Source organism: Lissotriton helveticus, chromosome 2_1 (genome assembly GCF_964261635.1).
Source record: "Lissotriton helveticus chromosome 2_1, aLisHel1.1, whole genome shotgun sequence".
Taxonomy (NCBI): Eukaryota; Metazoa; Chordata; class Amphibia; order Caudata; family Salamandridae; genus Lissotriton; species Lissotriton helveticus.
The window spans coordinates 1,709,795,019-1,709,818,114 of record NC_136059.1 but is presented as its reverse complement, the minus strand read 5'-3'; positions in this window follow the sequence as shown (position 1 = coordinate 1,709,818,114).

Below are 23,096 nucleotides of genomic sequence, written 5' to 3'. Positions count from 1 at the left end.
GCTGGGGGTGTGGCTTGGAGCCCATGGAAGATGGCGGCGGACGGGTAGACCTCCAGGAGTTGGCGCGGGATGTGAGCTCTTTTACGACTCTGCCTGCGATTTCTGTTAGTCCATTGTGAGCGACGCCGATGCTGTGAGACCCGACATCATTTTTTTCATTCAGCTGTTTTTAAATTCACTACGAAGCTTTTATTTTAGTTGATGGCTCAGCTTACGTCATGGTGCCGGCCACCACTTTGTCTGCTCAACTGCTGCATGAGGGAATGCTCTCACTTTGAAATGGAGTGATCTATTTGAGGTGCAACAATTACTTTCTATTTTTTTTTATCACAAACCTGATGATATTGAAGGTACTTTGTCTTGCTCTGCTCCTGCTTTTTGTTCTTTATTTTGTGTACTGTCTCACGCCTGCTTCTTCAAAGATTTTCTTTGAATTTTCGTCATGAGAGAGTTTTTTTCCTCATAACTTTCGTCTATATGGGCAGCTCTGTTATATTCTCCTCAAACATAATGCCAGAGTGTATTTTTTTGTGCTGAGGTGCTGGATTTTGGTGATATCAGAGATTTTAATAGCCATCATCCCATATATGGGACGTTTGAAAAAAGCAAATGCCTCACTTTCACCTCCGGCTCGTACGTTCATTCAGAACTCAGTCATTTTCTCAAAGTTTTTAAATGTGGAAGAATCTTTGGTTTCTTTGCTTAAAGGTAGTTCTTCATCTGGCTCCAAAGGAACCCCTATTTCATTCACTGCCGTGAAGGCTACTACCAAGTGACTGAAAAAGGATCCTCCCTCCCCTACAAAATCTCCTCCAGTTGTATCCATGCAGCTCTTGTTGGAAGTGATACGTGCCTTAAGGCCATTTTTGGTGGAAACCAAATCTAAGCTGCAGCATTGTACTGATAAATAGGTCCAAAAGAAGGAAAGGCTTAAAACGACAGAGCATTGCATCCTTTGGTTCCGCTACCATCAAAAGACATTCTCTTCCAACCTTGATCTCCTCTCTTTATCAGCAGGTCCAAAACCTGGAAAGCACGAGCAGAAGGCATAATATCTGCATTTATGGCTTGCCCGAGGGATTAGAAGGCTCTCTTTTCTAATGTCTTTCCTTCCCAAGCTTTTGCATATGCCTAAGGCTACCCATCTTAATATTCAACTGGCCCATAGGTTAGGTAATCAGTCAACAACTGTTTCCTACACACGTAATGCAAGAGGAGTCATTATGTACTTTCTTGAATATAATGAGCTCCTTAAAGTCCTTGCTGCTGTCAAATCACTGAAACGTGTTTCTTGGTCAGGAGACCCTTTATTTTTCTCCCAGGATTATGCTAAGACTACTACTGACAGACATAAAGAATTCCTTAATCGAGATCTGATCTATGTTTACTTGGAGCTCATTTTGGCTTATTTCACCCTTGCCAATTTGAATTTACTTACAAAAACAAGACTACTACATATGAAGATCCCATTAAACTGAAGAGCTTCATCATTGCAAGACCGAAAATATGGACACCTCAGAACCATATGCTTCCTAAGTGGCGTTCACTTATGTAACCATGTTTTTTTCTTAGGAATCTTTGGTTCAGAGTTATGATGGTTATATAAAATGAATATTAGATTTTGATCCACTTTCTGTTGCTCCATGTTGAGCATTCAGGAGTCTTCTTCTCCTTTAACACTGCTACTGTTAGTATTGAATATTAATATTTATTTACTTTTCTTACAGGTATCTCATTTGTGTCTGTGGTCTTACCTGTATTGTGTAATATGGGCTGTGCTCCACTGGTGCTCTCCCCATGGACTCTCGACGTACCATCTGTTCCATGTGGCCTCATCCTCTCCACCCTTCCTTGGAATGCTACTCTTCATAGGTATGTTTTGCTAATTGTCTTTTCTGTTATTAATGTATGCCTTCTTGCTTTATGGATTCTTTTTTCTCTTTCATTATTTATTTCTCCTATTACTTTTTCTTTTTCACTCTTTCTTTTCAATTCTTTCTGCTGTATTATCTATGCTTTACAGTTGTTTGGTATATACATGTCATTTTACAGTCTACATTCCTTCTTTTCCCTGTTTGGTGTGAATTGTTGAATTTTTTTAAATTTGTTTTTGTCCTTAAAAATCATTTCTTGGAATATCAGAGGTTTAAAGTCTCCTATCAAAAGAGAACATGTCTTGTACCATTTGTCTCATCTGGGTGCCAATATAGCTTTAATTCAGGAGTGACGCCTTACAGAGCAGGAGTCCCTAAAATTGAAGAGGGGATGGGTATTTTCTCCCCAGGAGATGGTAAAAGGTACAGGGTTACCACTTTATGTCATAAATCCTTGTATGCTAAGGTGATTTCCCAAAAATCTGATGCTCTATGTAGATGGCTCTAGTCTAAATTATTGATTGGGAAGGTTCCAGTCTCTTTGTTAAATCTCTATACCCCTACTGTCAATTATTCCCATTTCTGGTCTGGCCTGAATCAAATTATTGTAAAGTACCCTGAAGAGAACATTATTTTGGCTGGTGACTCTAACCAGATAGTAGATCCCTTTATCAATTGTAACTCTACGGTTACCTTTATACCAAACAATACTCACAAACATTTTGTCCATACTATTGAGCAACGGAAATTTATAGATGCCTGGTGACTCTGCAAACCCACTTTGAGAGAATACGCTTACTTCTCCCCTGTTCATTAAACTCAATCTCGTATTGAATACTTTTTTGTATCACACAATATCTCACAATATCTATGTTCTGCAGATATTGGAGCAATTCTAATATCCGATCACGCCCATATTTCTTTTCAATTGGATTTACCTTTTTGCTCTCGTACCCCTTGCAGATGGCATTTTAAAAACGTACTCCTTTTAGATCACAATTTTACCTCCTCCTCTGAGTTGTTTTTCCAAGATTATTTCCACCTTAACAAATTAGATAACATGCATTTTCATGTTATTTAGGATGTTTTTAAAGCAACAGCACGTGATTTTACTATCACATATGTTTCTAAACAATGGACGGCATCCACTTATTCATAAAACTGACCTTTTGGAATAGATAAAGAGACTGGAACATTCCTTTTATACATCCTAATCAAAAGAATGTTTATTAGAACTTATTCGCACTAAACTCCAATTTAACAATGAATCTATAGAAAATGCTTTGTTATTTTTGCTTAAGTCTAGCTCAAAGTTCTATGGTGGTCAGAATAAGTTGGGTACATTATTGGCGAATTACCTTGAGGTTAAGAATATTACATTTAATATTGAATCAATTATGGGTGTAACTCAAACACCAAGATATAAGGATTCTGAAATGTTGGATGAATTTATTTGGTTCTATGAATCTTTATATACACCTGACAATGTAACTTCTAACCTAAATATTTCTCAAGATCTTTCATCTATTCATAGACCTGCAGATAAGTGTAGTGAACTTTCATTGTTGGAAACTGAGGTATTGCAAACTGAATTACACACTGCATTGAACACACTCAAAAAAGGCAAAGCCCCTGGCCCTGATGGGTTTATTGCTGAATTTTATTCACATTTTCCAGAGTTAACCCTCCCCAAATTGCAAAGTCTCATAACCTCTTTCTCATTCTCTGGTTCTTCCTCTGGGTTCCTTTTTGGATGCATTAATTTGCGTTATTCCTAAGGAAGGTAAAGATCTTCGGTTTTGCAAAAATTACAGGCCTATCTAGCTAGTCAATGTTGACTATGAACTATTTTCCAAAGCTTTAGCCCTGAGACTTGATTCCTATCTTCCTGATTTGCTGGGTAAGGAGCAATCTGGATTTGTCAAAGGCCGCTATCTCTCTGATAATACAAGTTTATTCTTTGATATTCTTTCTAAATCTTCTCTTAAATCTGAATCTATTGCAGCAATTTAGATGCAGAGAAAGCTTTTGATCGAGTTTGTTGCCCTTTCTCTTTCATACTCTCAGTTGGTTTGGCTTTGGTCCAAAAAGTATTTCCCTCATTTTTCTCCTGTACTCTGCCCCAAGAGCGGCTATTTGTGCCAACAGCCTTACCTCTTCTTATTTCTCTTTAGGAAGGAGTGTTCATCAAGGTTGGCCCCTTTCCCTTTTCTTTTTAATCTAGCACCAGAGCCCTTTCTTTCCAGGTTGCAACAGAATCAAGATATTTGTGAATTTCCCTTTAATGGTTTGCAGCTCAAATTTGCAATGTTTACTGATGATGTCTTAATGTTCCTTTCCCAACCCCTTTCATCACTGGCAGGTTTTTTGCAAGAAGTTGCCTCATATATTAATATCTCTGGATATAAATTAAATAATGAGAAATGTGAAACACTACCCTTGACTAAATTTACTTTTAAAGCAGATTTTGCTATGTCCAATTGTACTTGGAATCCTCAGCACATTAAATATCTTGGTTTGCCCCCTCTTTTTCCCCTTCAGTTTCTCTAAATTTAGAAGAATGCATACATAAATTATCCGCTTTGACTACTAGATGGCATCCTCTGCATCTTTTCTGGTGGGGTTGTTTGGATACCATTAAAATGATGCTGAGCCCCATTATATTGTTTACTATATCAAATCCCCTTGTACATACTCCTTAAATTTTTGGGGAAGAATAATATTATTTATTATATATTTGTGTATTTATTGAGAGCAGTCCTGTCACCCAGAAGGCATCCTGGCGCTTGAACTAGAGCAGTGGCACTATTCACTTACACAGCAGTTTTAGGGAACAAGTGCGTTTTTAGCGCTTTCCTGAACGGAAGGTAGTCACTGTGGCTTCTCAAGGAGAGTGGCAGAGAATTCCAACATTTGGCCGCTGCCACACTGAACGAGCGGCCACCCATCCTGACTCTCTGAAACTGCGGGACCACCAGCAAATGCGCAGAAGAAGAACGTAGAAGTCGCGGGGCAGCGTACCAAGTGAACATGTTCTGCAGAGGTATAACTCTATCCTTATTTTGTTACTCTGGAATCATAAATAATCTTTCATGTCCCTACTTAAATTAACTCTTCCAAAGTCGGGGGGGGGGATTTTCAGACTTTCCTAAATATCATAAGGCATTTTTATTATGTCAATCTTCCAGGTGGCTCTCTAATTCCTCCTTGGTATGTCCATTATGGGTTGAAGTGGAAAAGACTTTCTTTGTCCCTTTCTCTTTTAAGGACTATTTATCCTTCACTCGTGAGCCACAATCTCTCTGTACACATATTCTTATCCATTCCTGTAAATTATTAGACTCCATCCTTCATAATAGTTCCATGGACATTGATACCATTCTTAGTTCTAACATTTGACATAATAAGAGTATATTAGTTCATAATAAACCCATTTACTGGAAATCCAGGAGAAATAAAGGCTTTTTTTGGGTACGCCAACTTTTTGAGCATAATACTTTTTTATCCTTTTCTCAAGTTTGTCATCAATTTGGTCTTCCCTTAGCATTTGAGAGCAAATATAGAATATTGCACAATAGCCTTTGTAGCGCTTATGAACAGTGTCAACTATCTTTGTCTTTGACATCTTCCCCAGCTAATCACTGGTCCACTGTGTTGCATTCTTCTCCCAGAGAGTCTGAAATGGAGGTTAACTGGTCAGTCCCTCTCTGGACAGAAATGTGGACCAAGATCAAGAAATCATCTAGAGCGGCAAACACCATGCTGTCAGGACTGGAACAATCGAGTCTAGATTTATGCATAAGAGACTCTCAAAAAGGTTTAAATACTGGAGATTGCCTAATTACCCCTTGGGAAAGCGTCATGGATTCGCATCTTGGAAGCTGTTGCAGTTGCTTTTAAGACTGATTCAGCTCAGCCCAAAAGCTATTCTTAGGATGGCGGCTGCACAGAGAAAGTTGGATTACAACCCGATCTAGAGCGCAGCTCACTGCGGCAGTGTTCTCGCAATCGTGCTAGCGCATTAGGCACTGAGCGCACTTCAACTGTTTTTCCTCAGAGGAAGCAGCGTTTCTTCTTCGCGCACAGTGTTCCTGGAGGTTCAGTCAGGAGATAGTTTTTCATGACAAGTTCGAGCCCCTTTTTGGCAAGTATGCTTATACCGCAGTACAAGTATCTACTTGGCTGCAGAATTTAGTCGACCTTTGGAAGGTATTTAAGTTTTTGAATGCCTTTTGGGATAATTTGTGAGAAGCTCGTTGGCTATTTTTGACAGCAGAAATATTAACTGAGTCTATTACTGGCAAGTCATTTAGGCAAATTTAGTACTGTTATTCATTCTCAGTATATCTACAAATTCAAAAACTTTTAGCTAAAACTCCACTCGTAATAGTGGAACTATTACAGTTATTTGTACCTCCTTCGCATGGTGAGCTGTTGAGAAGTTCCTAATTGATCTGACAACACGCTTGAACAGCAGAGCTTTTCTTTGAACAGTTTTTTAAGGGAAGAGAAGCAGTATTTTTGAGTTCATTGTATTTTGGTACTTTATATGATGAAAACTAAATAGAACTGAATTCTCTAAATAGAGCAGCAGATATCTCAAGCATAACGCAGTAGATATAAATATATATGTGTACTTACCAACAAGTCACCATCTGCCTTCCATCTGCAAGAAAGAGATATAAACAACTGTTAATATTGAGGATTGATCTTCAAAAGAACCATATAACTGTTAATCTAAAAAAGAGCAACTAGTCCACTGAAATTACAGGTAATAAGGGCTACAAGTGAAGGATTAAAGGGATAATTTAGAGGCAGTGTAGCAATTATTTATTTTGCGTTTGTTGTTACAGGTGTCCAAAAGATATCCAGAAAACTATTAGAGGAAGAGGCACAGCAGTGGCAGTCTCTCTTGTCTTCCCAATCCCCTTTCCGCCGTCTTTACTCTGAGTTAATTTTCTCATTGACTCACAGTGGAGTTTGCGATTTGTGGACTTGTTCATCGCTCCTGTGGAAACTGAGTTTACAGGTGCGTGGTACTGTCATACGCAGTCCAATTTCTTTATATATAATAGACTTTTTTTGACTCCTGCACTTTTGCACACAATGATTCTGGTTACGTCTGACACATGCTGGACGTGTTCTATGGCACAGGCTCTTTTAAAACATCTACTTTTTTCATGCCCCTCCGTGTTATGCTTCTAGAAACAGGTTTATATACAGATTACCTTAATTTTTAACGCTTCAGTTCCTTTTTCTTTCTCTACTATCTTTCTAGATAGTCTATCTAAAGCTTGGTACTCATTCTCTTGTGACACACGTATGTTGGGTCTGTTGTTGGCGGCTGCTTTTCAACAGATAACCAAGAATTGGAAATAGTTCTCTAAGTTGGCTTTTCAAGCTTGGTGGTATGCGGTTTGCTATAATCATAGATTGGACACAAGTTACATTTCTCCCATGTCTTTAACACTGATGCGCTAGATCTTGTGGCCTCCTGTTACATAGTTCTTAGACGATAGTGTCCAACATTCCTGTGCACGTACACCTGGCCAACAAGAAGTCCCTCAACCTCCCTGACTTTCCTTTTATTTTTGTATACTGCTTGCTAACATAGTTGTTGTATGTATGTATATGCATATGTAATACATTTGTTTTATTCTGCTTGTACAACTAAAATGTTCTTATTTCAGACCGTGTATAGTTTTTCTTTTCATAGAACTTTTTAGTTATGTCTTATTTGTTGCAGAATTATTTGTACTATACTGTTTCCTATTTTTATGCTTTATTATGTCTTAATGAACTCACTTTTCAACTGAAAAAAAAGCACATTGGTGCAGAGTTCCTTGAGCGTTCAGCTTTCAGGCAGTAACGAAAATGTCAAAATAACTCTTGTGATTAATGTTCCTGCTAGAAGAGAGAGAGATCATACTTTTGTCTAGGTACAGTTTTGACTCCATAAAGTAGCACAGTAGTGCTCTGTATATTACTAGTGTATGATGAGGTGTATCAGATGTTCCCGTGGATGATGTCATCAGTGATGTCACTGACCATGTCATGAATGATGTAATATGTGACACCATCAGCAGTGCATGCTGGCACGTGAGTTATAGTTAGCAGAACTAACTATAACGGAGGAATTTCTATGGTTTTGTACGAGTGAAATGTCCAGCTAACTATAACGCCCCTGAAACCTATGTTTTTTCTGTGAATTTCTAAGGTTTTTTAAATGCTAATTTCTAACTATAACGTCTCTGAAACCTATGGTTTTTTCATTGAATATATATATATATGACTGTCCGCTTGAGAAAAGAAGAGGATAAAATCAAGGAACGAAAAGCATTCAAATTCCACAGGGACAGGGTGGATTACGAATGCGGCTGCATTTTCACCTTCTCACGCAAGTATGAGGCCATGAAGTCTTCGAAATATGCCGCTCTGACCACACAAGCGGGAACTTCGGCCAAAAGACAACCTGTGGCAGAATCTTCCTATTCAGACCTGAGCTCAGCATTAGAGAGAGAAACGGAGGGAGATACAAGTAAAACAATGCCTGGCAAAGCTCGCGTTACACCCTCACTCATGGCAGAATTGAATTTTTTAGCAGAGAACACAGAGCCACCCTCCGACCGAGACTGCAGTCAAAACTGGCAGGCAGAGGAGAAACTACCGGCGGCGGCAGAGACGCAAAGCCAGAAAGCGAGCAAATGGTGCGTGGCAACAACAAAAAACGCGGGAGGGGTTGGTGGAACCGCCGATAAATATTCAAGAGGAAAATGAAAAAACTGTGATTAATCTTTCTGAGGCCGTTCTTAGCAAAGCGGAAATATAAATCTTAGCTCTTGGCTTGTCGTTTTGCAATTAATGCAATTTTGATTACCCCAACACCCGCATGGACATTTATACGTTTGTAAGAAAATTAAAACTTCAGAAATTCCATGCCATGAAGGAATCCAAAATGAGAACAACAGTGTAAGTGTTAACTCCTCAGATACAGTGGAACATATGCCAATGATGACATCAACTGAGCAATCCGTGCTTACAGTTTTAACTGAACTACATCAGGAAAAAGTTGAAGTGGAGGATGATGTCTTGTCTCCTAGTTTAACAATGAAAATCGAAGTTTGCTCCTATACTAATAAGGGATGGTATTGTGGTATTGACATTTTCAGTGAAAACGTGACTAATGAAATCAAATTGCTAAATCACAGAATCACAAATTCGAAGAAGAAAATTACCAATAAAAACAGACAATACTACCAATTAATCAATAAGTTACAAAACAACAGCAATGTAATAGTGAGAAACTCCGACAAAGGGGGCAATGTCGTTCTATGGGCAAAAAAAGACTACATATCTGAAGCATTATCTCAACTCAATGGTAGAACTTGCTATCGACTAAGCGATTCAGCGGCTTTTAGGGAAACTGCCAATGTGTTCTATGCTAAGCTGGTGGCCTGGAAGAGCGCGGGGTTGATATCCATGGACAAATATCAATTTATCAGGAATGACCATCCTGTCGTTCCAAACATCTCATTCATCCCGAAAGTGCACAAAAATGCCGCTAAGCCTCCTGGCAGGCCAATTATATCTTCTAAAGCGAGCCTACTAGAGAATGTTTCAAAATATGTAGATTACTTTCTTCAAGAGTGGATACAAAAATTACCATCCTACATAAGATTGTTTGATCAAACATTTTATCAGCAAATGCGGGGAGTTGCGATGGGAGCCAGCTTCTCCCCCAGCTATGCCTGCTTATTCATGGGCTGGTGCGAGGAGCTGGTTCTCATGGGCACACACAAACAACTTTTTGATGATCATGTGAAACTGTATTTTAGATATTTTGATGATTTGTTTTTAGTGTGGGATGGAACTCAGGAACAAGCATCTAACTTTGTTACCCAAATCAATAAAAATGACGTGAGTTTATGCTTCACTTCCACTATAATCAAGGACAAAACCAATTTCCTAGATGTACAGGTCTATACTCACAACAATAACTTAGAAACCAGGCTGTACAGGAAGGAGACTGCGGGAAACTCAGTATTACATTTTTCGAGTTTCCATCCGCGTCATCTAGTGCATAGTATCCCCTATGGGGAAATGCTACGCATTAAAATAATTTGCAATAATCCCCAAGACCTGGCTGGTGCTCAACAACTCAGTAAAAAGAGATTTTTGGCAAGAGGCTATCCACTCAAAACAATACAAGATGCCATAAATAAAAGGATTTGTGGAGAAATGAACTCCTCATTTCTAAAAAACAAGGAAAACATGCTCTGATCACTAAAGCTAACCCTGATACCCTGAGATTTATCACCAATTACAGTGCCCAAGAAACAGCAATTAAAAAAATCATACACAAAAATTGGGCACTGGTTAAAAGTGATCCAATTATAGGGCATGACTTACCCAGTAAACTCAGTATCGCTTACAAAAGAGCTCCCTCCATGCACAGCAGTTTAGTTTCCAGCAGCCCAGAATCATCTACTTCCTCTAATTAGTTGTCTGTCCCCAATGGATTCGTAAGGTGCAAAGCTTGTAAAGCTTGCCAACACAGTAGTAACAAGAAAAGCTATTGCACTGCTTACAGTGAGAAGGAAATTAAAATAAACAAGCCTCTCCACTGCAAGACAGAATTTGCAATATACGGATTGGAATGTACTTGTCTGTTTAAATACATTGGCAGTACAAAATTACCTGCAAGCAAAAGAATTTTGCAAAACATCAGGGCCATTAATAACCATGATCCCACGTATCCGGTTGCTAGGCATTTTCGAGAAGTCCACAACAACAACTTGAAGGACCTCTCATATTATGTGATAGATGCCGTACCAAAGACCAAAAGGGGTGGAGACAGGGAATCTTTGCTGCGCAAACTGGGAACAAGCTATATCCTTAATATGAACAGCAAAGTTCCAGGAGGGCTCAATAATACTGAGGACTGTAATCCAATAGTTACCCAGATTCTGTATTGAACTCTGTGGGACTTTTGATGAGTGATGTAATATGTGACGTCATCAGCAGTGCATTGCGGGCGCGCGAGTTATAGTTAGCAGAACTAACTATAACGGGGGAATTTCAATGGTTTTGTATGAGAGAAATGTCCAGCTAACGATAACATGGGTGAAACCTATGGTTTTTTCAGTGAATTTCTAAGGTTTTTTAAATGCTAATTCCTAACTATAACGTGGCTGAAACCTATGTTTTTTTTGTGAATTTCTAAGGTTTTTTAAATGCTAACTCTTAGCTATAACGTGCCTGAAACCTGTTTTTTTCAGTGAATATATATATGCCCTGGAAAACTAAACACCCACTTCCTTTACAAAGAAAAGGAAAGTTTGCATCTCTGCAACCTCTCTAATTTTTCACCTTAGTCATCTTCCACTCAATGAACACCCACTTCCTTTACAAAGAAATGGAAAGTTTGCATCTCTGCAACCTCTCTAATTTTTCACCTTAGTCATTTCCACTCAATGAACACAACAACCACAAATACACACACCTACTTGCTACCATTCTTGTCTAAGCTTATCAATTATTCTTCTTTAATTCAAATTCAAAGTGCAGGCCCTTTATTCATCCTTCTTGGTAACTACTACCCGTGAATAGCAGTGGGTAATTTGCACACTTCTGTCCTTTCTTGCGTCTTTTCTACCACACACTGCGACAGGTTTACAAGCCCCTTGCGCCACTTTTGCATAATTGTTCCCACGACCTTGTAAATCTGCTCAACTGTGTGTACTTTATGCACTAGCTTTCTTCCTTAGTTGTTGTACTAGTTTCTCTTGCTCCCTCTGTGGAATCCAACACCCTATCTGTGTAATGACCTGGAAATCCAAAGATCCACTTCACTGACAATGCAGTGGATAGTTTGCATCTCTCCAACCTTTCTTATTTTTCACGTTTTTCATCTTCCACTCAATCTACACATCATCCACACATACACACATCTAATTGCTGCATTCCTTAGCTGTGATTATCAACTATTCTTCTATTTTATATTCATCTTCAAAGTGTAAGCCCTTTATCAAGCCTTTTTGTTGTAACTACTGTTCCAGGAATTCTGCTCATACACAGAACTGTGCATAAAGACTTATGACCTCAGTGAATTACGGTGTTCCAAAACCCACCTTACTACACAAACCCCCTACCAAACTAGCAATCAGTGACTCATTGGTTCTTCGCCCTAGAGCAAAAACACCAATGACTAGTCAACCCAGAACATGCGACTTAGATTACATGAAGTAAAGTGGATAACAAAAACACTCTTTCAATATAGTCTTAAACCAGTCCAAAACAAGATATAAATAAAGACACGTGCAACTTTGAAATGTTTATTTCTAACACCATAATCTCATGCACAGTACCTTAGAAAATACAACCAAACATATTCTCAGAAACAAGGTTGTCAGCATTGTTACTATTCTATGAAATACAAACAGAAAAATCATCCTATAATGCTAAAGGTAAACAAATGTAAAATATACCTACATTTCACCCTCCCTACCTAGCACAGCCACACAGCTGAATTGGATCTCCAATGAGACAGCACTTCTAACCATTCTCATAGCGCGCCCTGTGCTCTGATTTGACAGTGAGAGAGTGATCGCACCATAGTTTGTACTGCTAATCATTCTCAGCATACGCTACGAATACCCTTTGACGTTACACGTCGCATCAAAGCTTTCGTGTGACGTCATGTACGGCGCCCCGTACAAAAAATACGCAAATGTTTTTAATTGTTTAAAAACATATATTAATGTATTTAATGAACATACTAACAGAAGACTTAATGTAGGATAATTATGGAATATTTTTTTTTAAGTTTTAAAAATCTTATATTACTTCTATATTGTATGAGTGCAGCTGCGTGCCCCTCCGCCTGGTACCCTAGATTCCACCACGCCCAGACCCGGTTCATAAGCATGCGTGATCGTCACCACAAAACCATTACCACGCATATCGCTTTTCCACACATGCTTTTACAACTAGTATGCATTTACCACACATGATAAATGCATAATCGTAATAATGTTTTTTTGTTGACAAACACGCGTTGTAATGGCTGTGGCTTACGTCCTTCAAATTAGTGTCTAGCTATACATGTGACCAAGTCTGATAAGATCAGAGATCAAGGACAAACACCGTGGTATCTGTGGCACGAAATCTCACCGATCACAGAGAAAATATGCACAGGGTAAAATGAAAGTCACAGGTATAATAAAAATAACGGAGAAAAACTACTAAAATGGCGGTTGGACAGAGTATGTAATCAACGTTTGCGCCTCAACACTATATTTCAAATAAATATACATACTAGGGAGCCGTACCCCCATTGTACGATCGGTGTACGAGCCGTACCCCCATTGTACGATCGGTGTACGAGCCGTACCCCATGTACGATCCGTGTACGAGCCGTACCCCATGTACGATCGTGTACGAGCCGTACCCCTATTGTACGATCCATGTACGAGCCGTACCCCCATTGTACGATCGGTGTACGAGCCATACCCCATGTACGATCAGTGTACGAACCGTACACCCATCGTACAATGGGGGTACGGCTCGTACACTGATCATACATGGGGTACGGCTCTTACACCGATCGTACGGCTCGTACACGGATCGTACATGGGGTACGGCTTGTACACCTATCGTACAATGGGGGTACAGCTCGTACACCGATCGTACATGGGGTACGGCTCGTACACCGGTTGTACAATGGGGGTATGGCTCGTACACCGATCATACAATGGGGGTACGGCTCGTACACCCCATGATCGCAGGGGTACGGAGCGTACCCCTGCGATCATGGGGGGTACGCACCGTACCCGGGGGGCGTTCCGTACCTGTTTCGGCGCGAACTCTGCTTTTACGCCTGTTTTCAGCTCCCGTAGAAAAAGGGTTGTACGGTGCGTACCCGACAAGTATCGTACTTGCTGGGTCGTAAAAACCAGCCGCGAACCGTACAGATGTCGCTTACAGCGGGTTCCGAGGGAGAATAGTACGTAGATTAGAGTCGTACAGTGTCTTGTACGACTCGTACGGAGTACGGCTCCTGGTACGAATCATACTTTGTCGTACGTACTGGACGTTTACAGGTACGATTCGTACGGGGAAAAAACGCTCAGTAGGATGATTCGGAGCGCTTTTTACCGGATCGGAATCGACCCCAATATGTTTATTAATATATTACAAAAGTATAGCACCGTATGACACACATGACCCGGGAAAAGAAAGCGGCAAATTTAATACCTAAAGTCAGGAGTGGTTTGCTTGGCGAACTTGAAGAAAAAGAAAAAAATGTGCACTTGCAAACAAGGCTGTGCATGCATAGAGAGTACAACTGATGCAGGAAAAAAAACGGAAAGTTGTACATACTGTCATAGAAATATAGCTCTAAAAATTGCCCCGTAATTTGCCCCCCCTGGGACCTAATAAACAAAACGGACTTCTAGCTTTTTTTCACCTTTTCCACCGCGTACAAATACTGCACGAGTACCCCGCCATTTGTTATCTTATTTAAAATAAAAATTGAGCCTAAAGATCCATGTACCATCCCCCTGACCAAGACTATAGGGTCAGAATGTTTCTACCCTGTCCCCTTTCCTTATTTCTCAACTTTGTTTTACTGTTTTCCTGTGACTCGGCTCTCGCGACAAACAAGATGGCTGCCAACATTTCCTGTTTTGGAGTATTGACAACCAATCAGCATGCAGCTCTTGATCGTAATTGTATGTGTTTCCATACGCATACGCCACGATTTTCCTTTAAAAAAATAAAAATAAAAAATAGAGCCTTAACATCCATGTTCGACCCCCTGAGCAAGCCTAAAGGGTCAGAATGTTTGTAGCCTACCCCGTTCCCTTATTTCTCAACTTTGCTTTACTGTTTTCTTGTGACTCGGTTCTAGCGAGGCGCAAGATGGCCGCCAACACTTTCTGGTTTCGAGTGTTGACAGACAGTTCACAGCCAATCAGCATGCAGCTCGCGCTCGTAATTGAACGGATATCCGTCCGCGTGCTGAACTCCGTATCGAGATATCGCTATGATTTTACTTGAAATTTTCTCAGAAACTACTGAATGGATTTACACCATTTATCAAAAAGCACAATCTGCGAACAGAACTCTACCTCTCTGCCAAATTTTGTGTAATTCCGTTCAGCTGTTCGGGCTGTAGCCCTGGCTAAAGGTCCCTATGGAAAATTGCATGGGGAAAATACGTTTTAGGACCCCCTTTTTTCTCGGCCCCACTTGACAAATCACCCCCAAACTTTCAGGGAGAAATTTGCTAAGATTCGTCCACCGGTGCCAAAGTTATCCCAAATAGAATGTTGTGGATTTCCTATGGAAACTAGGTCCTAACTATAACTACCTACTGTCGCCAGTAGGTAGTTATAGTTAAAACCTAGGGGCATATTACCAACAAGTAGCGATAATGATCGCTAAATACGCTTAGCGACGATTTTTTTATCGCTGGATATGTTAGCAGAGAAAACATGCTATTAGCAACGTTTTTCTCCATTGTGCTAACATATCCAGCGATAGTGGCGAAATGAGTGAATATCGCTGAGAATACAGCGATATTCATGCATTAGCGACGAAATGCTCTTAGCCATGTTATCCACCTCCCATTGGATAACATGGCTAAGAACTGGTCTGAGCAGGCGTTGGTTTTTGGCGATAGCGGGAATATTTCCATCGCTACGCCTGCCTTGCTAATAGGCGATAGTGACGTTAGCGACTGCTTTCAGTCGCTAACAGGTTGGGTACGCCCTCTTTGCATGTCATTAGCGATAAATATCGCTGACATGCAAAGCGGGCCCCAAACCGCTCGCTATTGCCTAAAAGCTGTCGCTAACATCAGTTAGCGACAGCTTGCTAATAGAGCGATAGAATTATCGCCGCTTAGCGGCCGAAAACGGCCGCTAAACCAATGATAATTGCCTATCGCCACCCTTGGTAATATGCCCCCTAGTTTCCATAAGAAATCCGCAACATTCTATTTGGAATAACTTCGGCGCCAGTGGATAAATCTTCGCGAATTTCTTTAGGAAAATGGCCTGTTCTGCTCCGCTCCCTCCCTGAAAGTTTGGGGGTGATTCGTCAAGTGGGGGGCCGAGAAAACAGGGCGGGTCCCAAAACGTGTTTTCCCCATCCAATTTTCCATGAGACCTTTAGCCAGGGCTACAGCCCGAACGGCTGAATGGAATTACACAGAATTTGGTAAAAAGGTAGAGTTCTGTTCACAGATCACGCATTTTGTTGAATGGTGTAAATCCGTTCAGTAGTTCCTGAGAAAATCATAAGTAAAATCATGAGTATATAAATAGAAGCTTACCGTACTCTGTACGGTACGCGTACGGTACGCGTACCTTCCCCAGCACGAGCTGCATGCTAATTGGCTGTCAACTGTATGTCAACACTCCAAACCTGGACGTGTTGGCAGCCATCTTGTAAGGACCCCCAAGGCCAAGATTGTAAAAAAAAATCACGGGGTACGCATACGTACGTGTCCCACGTGAATTTTTTTTTTAATTAGCCCCCGGGGGGGGGGACCAAATCCCAGGGGAAAATTTCCCAAAAAGTCTGGGGCGGTCCCAATCCTCGCGGCTCTCACCCTACCACAGAAAACTGCTTTTCGTCAGAGAGAGCAGCATGTTAGCTGCTCTCTCTGACGAAAAGCAATGCCGGCTCCCAAAGGACGTGGGGAGCCGGCTGGGACCGTGGGGGCATTTGGGCTCCCCCCACGGTCCCCAATGTTTTTTTTAGCCCCGGGGGATGGGGTCCCCAGGGATTATAAAAAATGTGTAATAGACGCTATTTTTTTTTACGATAGATTTACCGTACGCGTACAGTATTAATTACGTACAACGTACGGTGCGGAGTTCGTAAGTCGTCCCGTAAGCGTACCTAAGCAAGAAAAAGTAAAATATTTTTAGATATTTATGAAGTTTATGTGTTTAGATGTTTGGTGGCTCTAAAAAGAGCCCTTGTGTTTATTGGGAGATTTTAGTCCCTAGTCAAGTAAGTACCGATGCAGAGTCTAAAGTTCATGAGGAAGACTCTGTTCCCTTCATCTGTGAAATGTACACCATCTCTCCTATAGATGCCTTGCATATTTAGACGCAAATTGTGGTTGTAAATGGACCCCATTCTATAGTCTCTGAGGAACGCAGAAACAGATTTATTCACATGTTTCCTAGCTTTCTCAATTTGTGGACAAAATTGATTGGACCAGTTCCATTTCTGCCTTTGACATATATTAGAATAGACAAAGGCAGTTTGGGGGAAAAGTGACATCAGTTGTATAAAGGTGTCCTTCATAAACATTTCCAGACCTACCCCAGTCAAAGTGCCTAGGTCATTGCCACCACAGTGCACAATTATGAGGTGAGGGTGTTGGAGATGCATAAAGGATTTAACCAATGGCGTCAATTGGTGCCACTTTAATCCTCTCTGTCCAATCCTTTTAATGTTTACATTTGGTAAACCTAGGTCTTTGTGAATTTCTTTCTGTTGTGCGTACATTTCGCTCCCGAAAATATAGCTGTGTCCCACAATCCACACTGAAAGCATCTTCAATAGAGGTCTTGATGCACTCAGATGGTCTCTGTAAATGAAAGGCAGTTTAAAGAATTTTTTTCTAAAATGGTGGATAAGTGAAGGTTTGAAAAAAAGCAAAGAAGTGATTGGTTGTTTGAAATGTTACTAGCTACAAATGTAGGGTGCAATTTTCTGTTTTTTAAAAGTCTGTCATTTATTGGTTAAGAAAAAGTGGTAGAAAAGAACATTACTTAAGATATGCTGCTATAATGACAAGTCAAGCAGACTTGCTGTATTGTTTTGCAATACTGTATGATGAACTTTTCACCTGTGTTGTCAGTTAGGTGTTCCCTGAAGTGTTTCTATGGTAACTGGCAGAATGTGGTTGGGGGAAGGGTTGAAAGTGTTGTCAGTTGGAAAGGGTTCAAAAGTTCAAGCAATTTACAAGTGTGTTTCATTTTAATTTAATGTGTGAATAAATGTGATTTGTAATTTATTTGTATATGTGTGTGGATTGAATGTGTAGATTGACAGGAAATGTTTGCTGTTTGCTATAGGACTTCCTGACTCCCTTGGGTTAGTTAGGGGGTTTTACAATGATCCCCAATGTTCAGTTTCTTCAAAAATATTTAGTACTGTACTTATACGGGACGACTTACGTAATTTGCACCGTACGCGTACCGTAAAAAAAAAATAGCCTCTATTATTAATTTTTTATAATCCCGGGGACCCCATCCCCCGGGGCTATTGTATATGTTTGCGGGGGGCTATTTGCCCCCCCGCAGCACCGGGGACCACCACTCCCCAGGGCTTCATTTAAAAAAATATATATATATATATCGTGTGTGGGGGCTCTTTGCCCCCCTACTCACCCCGGGGACTGCCACCTCCCCGGAGCTGTAATATTTAATATAGGGGGTCCGTGACGAACCCCCCAGCCCCGGGGACCACCACCCCCGGGGCTTTTCTATGTTGGGAGGGGGGCCGCGCGGTGCCCCTCCTAGAGCTCTCGATGGCCCTGGGGGCCGCCACCCCCCAGAGCCGTCTCCAGCAGTGTCCCGGGGTGCCCATCCCCGGGACACTGCTGTTTGCTATGGTAGGACAGAGCCTCGCAGCTCCCACCCTACCACAGCAAACTGCTTTTCGTCAGAGAGAGCAGCATGTTAGCTGCTCTCTCTGACGAAAAGCAATGCCGGCTCCCAAAGGACGTGGGGAGCCGCCTGGGACCGTGGGGGCATTTGGGCTCCCCCCACGGTCCCCAACATTTTTAATTAGCCCCAGGGGATGGGGTCCCCGGGGATTATAAAAAAATTGTAATAGACGCTTTTTTTTTTTTTTGATAGATTTACCGTACGCGTACGGTACGAATTACGTACGACGTACGATGCGAAGTTCGGAAGTCGTCCCGTAAGCGTACCTAAGCATGAAAAAAAACATTTGAAGAAATATATTTTAGAGATATGTTTGAAGTTTATGTGTTTATGTGTTAGTTGGTTGTAATTTGAGCTTTTCTTTTTATTGGTACTGATAAGTAAGTATTTATGTATAGTCTAAATATGTTAAGAAGCAGTGTTTTATAGAGTGGTGAACTTTTGACCTCTGGTGACAGTTTACAGTTGGGAGTACGGTGGAAAGTTTTGTTAGTTGACAAGGTTTGAATTGTTGAACCAATAGAAATATGTCTTTGGTTTTCAATTATTGTGTGAAGGAATTTGATTTGTTAGTAATGTGTATATATGTGTGAATTGGAGATGGAAAATGTGCCATTTGTTTGGTTCTGCTGCAAGCACTGGAGCAGAGAGATTCTATATAAAGCTATCTGCTGTGTGAGTTTCATTTTTCTTAATCTACCAATCAGTATGAGAGGTGAGTTTAAAAGTTGTAAGGGAATGTTTGTGGTGCATTATATTTTTAGTAAAAGTAATGTGTTTAAACTTGAAAAGTTTGTAGAATTACATTTTGAGTTTGACTGCATTTGGATAAGTATTGGTAAATTAATGTGGTTAGTGAGTCAGGTTTTTGCAATAAAGTGCAGTACTAAAAAATGTAGAATGTGTGCAGTCAGTTAAATGTTTTAGTTTGGTAAATGTTTTTTGGTAAAATGTATGGTTTTAAATAATTTGACTAGAATCACACTGAGCATCTGTGTAAATTAAGGATTTATAGTTGCACCTTTTTCAATAATCTCTGCTGTTTTTCCTCACAGTCTACCTCTGTCTGCTTATACTGTCTGCTCTCTTGTGATATTTTCTCTCTTTCTTTATTTTTACTTGTCTTTTCGATAGTGCTGCTTGTTATCATAGTCCCTTGTGTAGTCTTAGTGTCTCTCTGTCCTTATTGTCTCCTTTGTTTCTTAATAGTTTCCCTTCTTTTTATACTGGCTCCTCTGAGCTTTTAATCCATCGTTTCTCATCATACCTCCCTGTTAAGAATTCCTCAGTCAGTATACATAGACTGCTGTATAAAGTCTTGGGCAGATTTACAAGCCCCTTGGGCCTGTTTCTTGTTTTATTGTGTCTCACTTTTGGGTGTAATGTTGGTAAAAAAAATAATGCATTAAATTGGAAATGTATTTGGAAAATGTGTCAGAACTGTCAGCTGAAATGTAGTGGTTATATACATAGGATGTTTTCAGTCAGTTAAACATTTTAGTGTGCAAAATGTGTTTTGGTAAAATGTATGGTTTTAAATAATTTGTCTAGAATCACACTGAGCATCTGTGTAAATTAAGGATTTATAGTTGCACTTTTTTCCATAATCTTTGGCGTTTTTCTTCACAGTCTACCTCTCTCTACCTATCCTGTCTGCTCTTTTGTGATATTTTCTCTCTTTCTTTATTTTTACTTGTCTTTCCTTATAGTGCTGCTTGTTCTCATAGTCCCTTCTGTAGTCTTAGTGTCTCTCTGTCCTTAGTGTCTCCTTTGGTTCCTAATAGTCTCCCTTCTTTTTATACTGGCTCCGCTGACCTTTTTAATCCACTGTCTTTCATCATACTTCCCTTTTAAGAATTCCCCAGTCAGTATACATAGACTGCTGTATACAGTCTTGGGCAGATTTACAAGCCCCTTGGGCATGTTTCTTGTTTTATTGTGTCTCACTTTTGGGTGTAATGTTGATAAAAAAATAATGCAGCAAATTGGCAATGTATTTGGAAAATGTGTCAGAATTGTCAACTAAAATGTAGTGGTTATATACATAGAATGTTTTCAGCCAGTTAAACATTTTAGTGTGGGAAATGTGTTTTGGTAAAATGTATGGTTTTAGATATTTTGTCTAGAATCACAATGAGCATCTGTGTAAATTAAGGATTTATAGTTGCACCTTTTTCCATAATTTTCACAGTTTCTGATTGCATCATCTCTCCTTTTGTCCACACTATCTCCCCTCTGATGCACAATCTCTCCCTCTGCCTGCAATATGTCTCTGTATGTCTGCACTATCTCTTCCTCCGGGTGCACCATCTCCCTCTCTGCCTGTAGCATCTCATTCTCTGTCTGTACCATTTTCTTGTCTGTCTGCACCATCTCTTCCTTTGTGTGCTCCATCTCCCCTCTGAATGTAACATTTCTCCCTCTGTTTGCTCCATTTCCTCTCTGTTGCACCATTTCACCCTCTGCGTGGACCATCTCTCTCTCTGCCTGCATCATCTCCCCCTCTGTCTGCACCATCTCCACTCCTCCTGTAACATCACTACCTCTGTCTGCATCATTTCTGCTTTGTGTATGTGAATGCTGGGAGATACCACAGGTACCTCTCATGTGCACTCCCAATTACACTTTTACTCTAGGGACGTGCAAGGGGCCCATATACTAAAGACCGCATACCTTTCTGTGGCGGTATTGCTGCTACTGAAAGGTATCTGCAGAGGCCTATTATGATATGGCTGGTGGTGTGTTTTAGACACCACTACCATGTTAAATCCTTTCCCTCTCTGCGTGTAGCATCTCACCCTCTGCCTGAACCATCTCCCTCTCTGTCTGTACCATCTCCTCCTCTGTGTGCTCCATCTCCCCTCCGCATGTAACATTTCTCCCTCTGTTTGCACCATTTCCTGTCTGGTGCACCATCTCATCCCCCTGTGTGCATCATCTCTCTCTCTGCCTGCACCATCTGTCTCTCTGCCTGGACCATCTCACCCTGTCTCTGCACCATCTCCCCTCTACCTGCACCATCTCTCCTTCTGCCTACAGCCCTGCACCATCTATCCTCTGCGTGCACCATCTCTCTCTCTGCCTGCATCATCTCCCCCTGTGTCTGCACCATTTCCCCTCCTCCTGTAACATCACTTCCTCTGTCGGCATCATCTCCGCTTTGTGTAGGTGAATGCTGGGAGATACCACAGGTTCCTCTCATGTGCACTGTCAATTACACTTTTACTCTGGGGGCGTACAAGGGGCCCACACAATAAAGACCGCATGCATTTCCATGACGGTATTGCTGCTACGGAAAGGCATCTCTAGATGCCCATTATGATATGGCTGGCGGTGTGTATTAGACACCACTACCATGTTAAACCCTTTCCGTCCCGGTCGTAAAGTGACCGGAGCAGAAAAGCGGTGGACGGTCTTTCCCACTGCTGTGGAGCTCTCAGTCATGGCGGGGGGTGATTCTGGTTGGGGGTCATTCTGGTTGGGATTGCGGGTGGATTGGCCTCACCAGGCTGGCGGTGGGTATTGCCAGTTCCTCCCGGGAATAATGAAGCATAATGACACGTTAAAAAGGCTTACCATTAGGCTGCTAAGGAAATATGAATGGGTCGGGGTGGCGGGCGGCGTCCTGGCGCGGACGGGCGCAGACGGGCTTGCCTTTGGCGCGCCGCCGGCGCGCCGCCGCGCATCCGCGCTGTGAAGGGGAATATGTAGGAGGAAGGGGCGGGGGCAGCTCTAATGACGCTGCGGTAGGTTCCGGTGCTGAGTGTCCCTCCGCAACAACCCGCACAAGCCGTGGCGGACCGGGGACCAGCAGATGGTACTCAGAGAAGATAAGAGTAATTGCAGTTGTATTCACTGCAAATCACAGGTAAAACGATATATTTTTAAATGCACAAGCATGGTAACACACGATGGCACAAATGCAATTTAAAAGGCAATGCCCCGAAGTAAAGAGGAACTTGGACAGTTTTTAATTCACTGCCGAGCTTTTAGATATTAGCAAAGTCTCTCTATACACTTCCACACAGTATATAACAACAACAAACGCGCGTTAGCCACCTTACAACAGGGGTGCCGCTCTAGCTGCTCATTGTCTCGTCTGTCTCCTAATAGTCACACTTCTTTTCATACTCCCTTGTCTAACCTCTTTTTATATTGTCCCCTGTCTTCTCATACTCTGTATCTTTCTTATTATACTCTCCCTTCTCTCCTCATACTGCTACCTTTCTCCTCATAATCCTCATTATCTCTTCATATTTTCCAGTCTTTTCATACTCTATTTATCCCCTTATACTCCATTGTCTGTTTATATCCCTTTTTCTATTTATATTTCATATTGTCTTGTAGTCCTCTTTCTCTTGTAAGTCCTTCTATTTTCATATTCTTATGTTTGTTGTCATAATCTCTTCTGTCTTCTTATAAGTAATATATTAGTGTATTTGATATAATTTATTTTTCTAAAGTGATATATATTTTTTATAATAGATTCTTTTGGTGAACTCTGAAAAAAATCATCATGCCTTCT